The sequence below is a fragment of the Arachis hypogaea genome, chromosome 20 (genome assembly GCF_003086295.3).
Source record: "Arachis hypogaea cultivar Tifrunner chromosome 20, arahy.Tifrunner.gnm2.J5K5, whole genome shotgun sequence".
In the NCBI taxonomy this organism is placed as follows: Eukaryota; Viridiplantae; Streptophyta; class Magnoliopsida; order Fabales; family Fabaceae; genus Arachis; species Arachis hypogaea.
In genome coordinates this window covers 106,248,388-106,258,891 of record NC_092055.1, presented here as the reverse complement: position 1 = coordinate 106,258,891, position 10,504 = coordinate 106,248,388, and positions in this window count along the sequence as shown.

Sequence of the window (10,504 nt, the reverse complement as noted above, 5' to 3'; positions counted from 1 at the left end):
GTACGGGTGTTGCAAGGTAGAACAAATAAGTATGCTTAATTGCATAAATCAAAATAGAAATATTTAAGTTAAATTTAAATTATTCTAAGGAATTTGGTATTAAGTTTACGTGAATCAATCATATGAAAAAGTGAAAATAATGGGAAAAAATAAAGTGATTAGGGACTAAGACCTGTCGAAATATTATATTGACTAAAATTTCAAATTGATCCTCAAATATGTTTTTGATTTGCCATTTTAGTCTTTCAATTTGTTTTGTACTTCTATTAGTCTCTGATCTAGCTAGTAACACATATCATTGCACCTTAAAGAATCAGTCTAAACATCCAAGGTTTGGTCGAAGCATTTTATGGAATTGATGAGAAAGTGATGACACGTCATTTTAAATAATTTTTAAATTTTTTTTTTATATTTTTTTAGATTTTAATCAAATTTTTTATGTTTTTTTTAGTAAAATTTTATAAATAATCAAGTATTTAGAATTGTGTTAATATTTTTGTGTTTTCAAAAATTTTTGTCTCAAATTAACAAAAAATTAAAGTCGTTTTTAACAAAAAAATATGAAACTAATTTAAAAAGGTTCAACCATATCTAAAGAATATAAAAACCGAACGCCCTGCCTTTAGCATGGACGTCGCTGGGCGTTCGACGGTCCACCTTGCAAGCCCGGTGGCCAGCTCTCTACGCTTGGTGGCCCTCCTTCAATTTGCACACAAGCCCGGTGTCCCTTGGTGCAAGTAGGCCCACGCCCAAATTTTCTCACTCTAAGTCTGGCGATCAACACTTCTCAACTTTCAGGATGCAACACTAAAGGCCCAAATTTAATAAAGTTTTAATCTTATCCGAAGATTCAAGATTCAAGATATTAGTTAGCATTAATTTCTTCTAAAAAAATAAAGATTGGTTGTTAGGATTTGAATTATTGTTAAGATTTGATTTGAATTTAAGTAGGTAGTTATCTTATCTTTAAGATTAGAGTTAGTTTTTAAATTTGAATTTTAAATAGAACTTATGATATAAATAAATGAACACGATTCACAGGAAAGAAGAATCTGGAGGAGGATCTTCGGATCCCAATCCATCGGATCACATATCTCTCTCATCATTAAGATTAGTTTCTTTTTCTATCATGAGTCATTAAACCTCTCCTGTTGAAGGTTATGAGCTCTGTTTGGTTTTAGGATTAATAATGTAGGTGTTTTTTTTATTTTAATCTATGCTTCTTTACTTTTTCAAAATTGAGTTTTCTTCTTCATCACTAAAGATTAGAACTATTGGAAAATTTTCTAACTCTGTCTTGGATTTTAATTTTATATTTGAAAATTAATTTTAGAATTAATTTAAAACTCATCTCACGATCTTCACTTATCTAAAGCTAGTTCGAATAAGTGACATATAATTTGGCTAGTGATAGTTCTTGAAGATTGTATGGCTTAAAATCGAAACTATTTTTCACCTCTTCTCTCGATTAGTTGACCAAAGGATTGGCGATTAATTGGGTTTAGAGAAACTAAATCACCAAGAGATTATGGTTTGATTATAAATGATTTGCGGTGAAAAGATTTTTTTTGCATGAATTAAATAAAAAAGTATAACCATTGTTCTTTCAAGAATCAAACATCTTTGAAATCTTCAACATTCTCATCTATTGATTTTCTTCTGGCTTCAAGCATTCTCCCAAGTTTTTTCTTCTTTTATTCAATATCCAGAATTCAAAATCTAAGGTTTGATTGATCTAATTAGATATTTAATTAGACATTGCTTGCCTCAATCTATTAATTCTCATGGAACGATATCCACTCGTTGTGGTATCACTTGAACGATTCGGTACACTTGTCAATATCCATAAGTTTTAATTTTTGCTCATCAAGTTTTTGGCGCTGTTGCTGGAGATTAATTGAGATTGACAACATACGTCCAGTTAAATCCTAACTTAGATCTTGTTTATTTTATTTTCTGATATGTTCTTTTCTTTTATTTTCTATATCTTGTTTAAATTCTTCTCTTCTTTTTTTATTCTTTCTTTTATTCTGCAAGATACGTTTGATCTTTTCTTTGTTTGTGTATCTAAGAAAATGATGGAGTTGAATGCTATGGAAAAAATTCTATTAAACAATAAACTCATAATTCAACAACTTTTCTTACTCATAAAACAAGTGAAACAAATGCAGTGTAAGCCACTGAGATATTTCTCGAAGTAAAAAAATTATTCATCTTTTTCTGGATGAAAAAATCACCCCAATCTTGGTTGGGAAAATTAAGGACAAGGAACTTTAACCCAATGCAATTCTACAATCCTCAGAAACCTTCGTCTCTTGAAATTGCTGTAGAAAAGTTGTGTCAAATCACCTCGTTTGTTCAAGAAGCTTCCATCTCATCTCTTGAGAGTGCCGTAGAAAAATTGTCCCAACCACTGCTTCCTTCGTGCAACTAACTTAAAATTTCATAGAAGAAACAAGAACAAATTTTAAACATCAAAAAGTTTTAATAAAAAATTTAGAAGTGCAAGTAGAACATATTGTCCAACAATTGGCAGAGAAGCAAAAACATTCCCTTCAAAATAAAACAATGCTAAATCCTATGAAAGAATACAAGAAAATCAATATAAAGGGTTCATATCTGAGTAAAATAAAAGAAGGCACAAAGGGTAACTTAATTAATTCATTGAATCGAGAAGCCATTAATAAAAGAGTCCTTAAGAAAAATTCACACTCAAAATTTAAAGAAATGGAAGAGTCAAAAGATGAGTTGGTGAAGAAAATAACTCCCACTATGTGCATGCACAAAATTTTATAGGGAGATGTTAGGAAATTATTAGATTTCCTAACTTATTTGTGGGCAATACATATATTAATTATAATCACAAATTATGCTATTTCAAATTAAATGACTTATATAATGATGATCTCATTTATTATTTTAAATGCTAAATTGAATAAGTCATTATTACTTTTGATTTGGAATTAAATGAGAATAAAACCAGATATTATCTTTTGTTCCATAGATAATTATCTTTTTGGATTTTAGATATATTATCTTTTGGGCTTTAGATACTATTTTATTTGAGCTTAAGGGTTTAATGGGTGCCATGCTCAAATATAAATAGACCTTTAGGGTTTCGGTCCCCAATATACCAAAGCCGCCTTTGTTACTCTTTCTCCATCAAAAGAGTTGCAGTTCAGTCTCCTAGGAATACAGAAGGTTTTGGTTGAGGAAGATCGAAAGAACCACAAGATCTAAACTCTTCCAATCGTATGATTTATGTTTATGAATTCAGGTACGCTTCCGCATTCGAGTATGATATATATTTTTGGTGATTCAATATGGATGATTCTGGGTTATTGAAATTAATTTATTTCAACAAGTGGTATCAGAGCCATCCATGATTTAGTCATCGAAAATATTTAATTTTTATTTTTTTTTATTATCGAATCAATATATATGTATGCTGTTTACGTTGTGACATTGTGGCACGCATACGTATGAACTTGTTTGCATTGTGTGCGCGCATCAATGTTATATATAAATTGATAAGTATATACATATATATCCATCGATATGCCCTCTTTTATATATATATATATATATATATATATATATATATATATATATATATATATATATATAATCGAAAGAATAATAATATATGTATATATAAATGGCTGAAAAGGTAAGCAAGTTTAACGCAAACATATATATATATATATATATATATATTCTTGTGGGTTGATAATGTAATATAAGCATGTTTTAATTTTTGTATATATATATGTATAACGATACTCATAAACTTGGTAACTCATTCTGAAATATTAAGGATTAAGTTTCCTTTTATTATTATTGTTTTTGGTGTTATACATATTTATTTTATTAAAAAATTTAATTCCTTTTATGGTATATTGTGAATTCAATTTTATTTCACAATAATATTAGCAATATCTAAATATGTGTATAATTAAGGAGGTCACACAATATTATATAGTTATTTTATATTGTGTCTTATAATTTTATGCTATATAAGTATTTTAATTTTGTTGCATAAAATATTTTTTTTAATTGTTACATAAGGAAATTAGTAACAATTTGGATTATTATACCCACCTAATTTATAAAGATTTGGTTTTGAAATAAATTGATTGAACATTATGCTGCCAAAGTAGCCTCTTTTGTGAAAATTAATTTATTCAAAACATTAGGAATATGGTGATATGTAATTCATGCGAATATTGGTCAGCCCAAAGGAAGGTCTGTATTTGGCTGAATTACATACACATATTGATGGTAAATAAATATTTGGGTAACTGATTAAGAATAAAGTAATACTTATTATTTATGCGAACAATAATCGGCCCAAAGGAAGTTTATTGTTTGGCCAAATAATAAGCATTACACACTTTTGTTTATTTTCTATTAATTATGCGGACAATAATCGGCCCAAAGGAAGGTTATTGTTTGGCCAATTAATAGAAAATATATGCGGTAATAAATAGGTTGCGAAGTTTAAGTTTCCATGTGCGTATTGAGTCGGTCCAAAGAAAGGCTTAATGTGTGACAGGAATTTTGACAATATTTGATTACTGCAATGAGAGTATCACTTACAGTTAATTTTTCTATCCAAAGATTGAAAATTAATGTTGTGCTGGATATCTCAATATGGATTTTTTTACCCATTAATTAACTAATATTTACTGCATGTTTCTTTTATTCTAATCCAGAAATTATGGCTTTAGCTACCAATGTTTCTGCACAAATTAGCAGTATTCCTATGCTGAATGGTTCAAACTTTAAAGTTTGGAAAGATACCGTGGAGATTGTCCTCGGTTGTATCGATCTAGATATAGCTCTTCGAGAGGAGAAACCCACTTCCACTCCGGAAAATCTCAATGAGGTTAAAATAGAGAAGTGGGAGAGATCCAATCGAATGAGCATTATGATCATGAAACGCTCAATTCCTGAGGCGTTTCGGGGCTCAATTATTGAGGATAAAGATGCCAAACAGTTTCTAAAGGATGTTGAGAAATTCTTTATTAAGAAATTCAGTGCTCACATGGCTTTATATTCTCAGTATAAAAGAAAGCGTGATACTACTGTGGATGCGCCTTCTCAGCAGAAAAAGGCTAAGAAACAGGATCAAGTTTCAACCTGTTTCTTCTGTAAGAAGGTGGGACACATGAAGAAGGATTGTACCAAATATGCCACTTGGCGTGTAAAGAAGGGTATAATTCTTACTTTCGTTTGTTCTGAGGCTAGTTTAAGTTATGCACCTGTTGATACTTGGTGGGTAGATTCTGCTGCTACTACTCATGTAAGTGTCACTATGCAGGGTTGCCTGTGGAGCCGACCGCCAAATGATGCTGAAAGATACATCTACGTGGCAGACGGCAATATGGTTGCAGTCGAAGCTATAGGAACCTTTAGATTATGTTCCACGAGTGGATTTTACTTGGATTTATTAGAGACATTTTATGTACCGTCATTTAGACGAAATTTGGTTTCTGTTTCTCGTTTGGATAAATCAAGTTATTTTTGTTCATTCGGAGACAATAAAGTCAGTCTCTTTTACAATTCGAATAATATTTGCTCTGGTCATTTGGTGGATAATCTATATAGGCTTAACTTAAATTCCTATAATAATGAAATACTGCAAACGGGTACAAAACAAAAACTGAATGAGAATTTGGCATCATTATGGCACAAACGCCTAGGCCACATCTCTAAACAGAGAATTTAGAGGCTCGTGTCGGATGAAATTCTCGGACCCCTAAATTTGGCGGACTTTAAAGTCTGCATTGAGTGCATAAAGGGGAAAAGGACAAACGAAAGGAAATTAGGTGCCGAGAGAGCTAAAGATGTCTTAGAACTAATACATACCGATATATGTGGCCCATTCCCTACTGTCTCTTGGAATGGACAACGGTACTTTATTACGTTCATAGGTGATTACTCTCGTTACGGGTATCTATATTTAATTCATGAAAAGTCCCAAGCCTTGGATGTTTTCAAGTCTTTCAAAGCTGAAGTTGAACTTCAACTTGGAAAGAAAATTAAAGCTGTCAAATCTGATCGTGGTGGTGAATACTACGGAAGATATGACGGTTCAGGAGAGCAACGTCCTGGGCCTTTTGCTCTTTTCCTAGAGGAGTGTGGTATTGTTCCGCAATACACTATGCCAGGCAAACATAGCATGAATGGTGTTGCAGAGCGAAGGAACCGAACTCTTAAGGATATGGTGAGAAGTATGATTAGTCATTCTTCCTTGCCTGAATCACTCTGGGGAGAAGCCTTAAAGACCGCAGTGTACATCCTTAATAGGGTGCCAAGCAAAGCAGTTAACAAAACCCCATATGAAATTTGGACTGGGAAAAGGCCTAGTATAAAGCATATGCATATTTGGGGATGTCCAGCTGAGGCGCGACCTTATAGGCCGCATGAAAGAAAATTGGACTCAAGGACAATTAGTTGCTACTTTGTTGGTTACGCTGAGCGTTCACGGGGGTACAAGTTTTACAATCCTGTATCAAGGTCTATTTTTGAGACGGAAAATGCGAGATTTCTTGAGGATGTTGAGTTTGGGGGGGAAGGAAATATTAGGAATGTTGCTTTTGATGAGGATTCTATAACTGACAATGATCAGGACCTTGTGCCTATTATTGTTCAAGATACAGTTATAGTACAAAAGCACAATGAGAATCCTGTTGTAAATCCAGCTACAGTACAGGAAAATAATGAGAATCCTCCTCAAACCCAACCCATACAGCAAGCTCAACAACCTCAAGAAGTGTCATTAAGGAGAAAATCCATCTATGATCTCAAACAAGCTTCCTGTTAATGGTATCACAAGTTTAATTAAGTCATTACCTCATGGTTTTAAGGTAAATATTATAGATGAATGTGTATACCGCAAGTTCAGTGGGAGTAAATACTTTTTTTTGGTCTTGTATGTTGATGACATTCTACTTGCCAGCAATGATATAGACTTGTTGCATGAAACTAAGAAATTTCTATCGAACAAATTCGAAATGAAAGATCTTGGTGATGCCTCTTTTGTATTAGGAATCGAGATACTAAGAGATCGTTCTCAAGGTATTCTTGGATTATCACAAAATAACTATATCGAAAAGATTTTAAGTAGATATGTCATAGAAAATTGTAGACCAATGGACACACCCGTAGTTAAAGGAGACAAGTTTAGTCTCAAGCAATGCCCCAAAATGATCTTAAGAAGACAACAATGCATGATAAACTTTATGCATCAGCAGTAGGGAATTTAATGTATGCTCAAGTCTACATATATCCCGATATATCATTTATAGTGGGAGTGTTGGATAGATACTTGAGCAATCTGGATATGGATCATTGGATAGCTGTTAAACGCGTAATGTGTTGTTTAAAGAAAACAAATGATTACATGCTTACTTATCGGAGATCAGAAAATTTGGAGATCATTAGGTACTCTGATTCCGATTTCATGGCATATGGTTGCGAAACTTTGTCACTGAGCTTCGTATAGTAGATGACATTGAAAAGCCATTAAAGATATTCTGTGACAACAAGTCAGCAGTATTATACTCCAACAACGATAAGAGCTTGACAAAATCGAAGCATACAGACATCAAGTTCTTAGTTGTCAAAGAGAAAGTTTAAGAAAAACAGATTTCCATAGGACATATAGGAACAGAGTATATGCTAGCAGACCCATTACCAAGGGATTGACCCCTAAAGTCTTTCATGAGCACACTGCTCGGATGGGTGTCAATATTTGTAATGTCTTGGTTTAGTGGGAGTTTATGCTATATGTCCTATGACAGATATTGAGTTATTTTTTTGCAGAATTAAGTTGATGGTTTATTTCATGTTATGTGAAATGTTCATTTTGCAATATTTGTATTGTGTTTGATCTCAATAAAGTTGGACCAGCTGGAAATAGACATGCATGAGATCACTTGGCATGTAATTTCCATATTACTCATCCAAATTTGATCTATGTCGTTGAGTATATTAGGATGGTGATTGGCGTGGTTTAGTCACGGCATTTAATGTGATAAAAGCTGCGGTAGTTCCATATCTAATGTATGAGACGGACCAGATTGTTAAAGTAATGAGAGAAATAGCATTCAGATGCGCGCATAAAGTTTATAAAGATGTGATTATTTGTCAAGAAATAATATATGTATAGCCCAAGTGGGAGATTGTTAGGAAATTATTAGATTTCCTAACTTATTTGTGGACAATACATATATTAATTATAATCACAAATTATGCTATTTCAAATTAAATGACTTATATAATGATGATCTCATTTATTATTTTAAATGCTAAATTGAATAAATCATTATTACTTTTGATTTGGAATTAAATGAGAATAAAACCAGATATTATCTTTTGTTCCATAGATAATTATCTTTTTGGATTTTAGATATATTATCTTTTGGGCTTTAGATACTATTTTATTTGGGCTTAAGGGTTTAATGGGTGCCATGCTCAAATATAAATAGACCTTTAGGGTTTCGGTCCCCAATATACCAAAGCCGCCTTTGTTACTCTTTCCCCATCAAAAGAGTTGCAGTTCAGTCTCCTAGGAATACAGAAGGCTTTGGTTGAGGAAGATCGAAAGAACCACAAGATCCAAACTCTTCCAATCGTATGATTTATGTTTATGAATTCAGGTACGCTTCCGCATTCGAGTATGATATATATTTTTGGTGATTCAATATGGATGATTCTGGGTTATTGAAATTAATTTATTTCAACAGAAGATTCTAAATTTGTGGTGCAAACACAGAATGCTTAATTCAACAACAAAGAAAGTTGTTTACAAAGAGGTAACAAAGTTGTGAAAAACATTCCAATTAGTGAATATCTTTTCCTTATCTTTTTTATTAAAGTGTTTTTTTTAATTAATTAAAAAAAATTTTCTTTTTCATTTAAGCATCCTATAGTTACATTTTTCTTCTTTTTATTTTTCTGCATTTTTTATTTTTTTTTCTATTCTCCTGTTTTGGTTTATATTATTTTTCAAAAATTTTTAATATATATATATATATATATATATATATATTATTAGATTGATTTTAGCGACCAACAAAATAGCGACTGATTTTGCGACCAATCAAAATGTTTTATGGAGAGGCTGAAGTTAATTGTAAGGTATTGGACCAGAAGGACTATTATGAGAGAAATCTATTCTTTATTTAATAGCACTTTCATTTTGTGTTGGTTGTTGATGTCAAATAAAGATTAAACGATAGAGCTTAGTTTAGCTAACTGATCTGCCTACTTGCCTTTAGGGATCAGAACTCTTTTTGAATTTGATTTGATTTTGTTTGCCAAGGCTTTCTTTCTCTTTTCATTTGCTTTTTATGTTTATGTTCCTTTTTTTTTTCTAAATAACTTTGGAATATGAATGTGCAGTAGATATCTATCACCAGAGTATGTAATAGATGGAGTTTACTCGACAAAATCCGATGTATTTAGCTTTGGTGTGTTGGTATTGGATATCATAAATGGGAAGAGAAACAGAGGCTTCAATCATCAAGATCACCACTTTAACCTTCTTGGTCATGTAAGCATGGACTTGTTTGGTCATGTAAGCATGGACTTGAATTATAAGAAAAAGTATATGTAACCAAAAGCTTACCAGTCAAAAACTAAACAAAATTATATTAATTTATATTAATAATTAATTTTAAATTTATGAAATTCAAAATTTAAAAAATTTAAAATTAATTAAGTAAACCTAATTAAAACCTATAAAAACCTTTTTTTTCTCTTTCACGTTAACCTACCCACCTCCAACAATCACACAAACAGACCTCTCACCAATGCTGCTGGAAGTGCCGGCGACTTCCATACTCTCCGGGACGCTCTCAACAAGCGCATCCAATACAACTGCTTCAACACGAAGTCCACCTTCGACTTTGTCACCGACAAAACCTTCTCCTCTTCCCTCCTCAACCACCTCCTCAATTAGCTGCAAAAGGATGCTGGAAGAAGAGCAGTGTGGCGACGCCGTTCTTGGAAGGCTGGATTTCTGGCTCTACTATGTTACCTACATTTGCGGAGGAACTATTGGGCTTGTGTACAGCAATAACCTGGGACAGATTGCGGAGCCAGTGGGCACGAGTTGTGACACTTCTACACTTGTGATAGTGTATGCCTCATTTTCCTTCTTCGGTCGCTTGCTTTCGGCTCTACCCGACTATATTGGTAGCAAATTGTACTTTGCAAGGACTGGTTGGCTATGCATTGCACTAATACCCTCCCCGATTGCATTCACATTCATGGCGCTATCACAAACTCCCCTCGCACTCCCCATAGACACGGCGTTGATAGGCGTCAGTTCCGGATTCAAGTCCGGTGCTTCTCATCAGAATAGCCGTGAGAGAGATTATAAAAAAAACATTCATTTAATATGAAAAAAAACATCCTAATACTTAACAAAAGAAACATTCAATTATATTTTAGTAAAAATAATTAAATATCTATAAAATTTAAAAAAAAATAT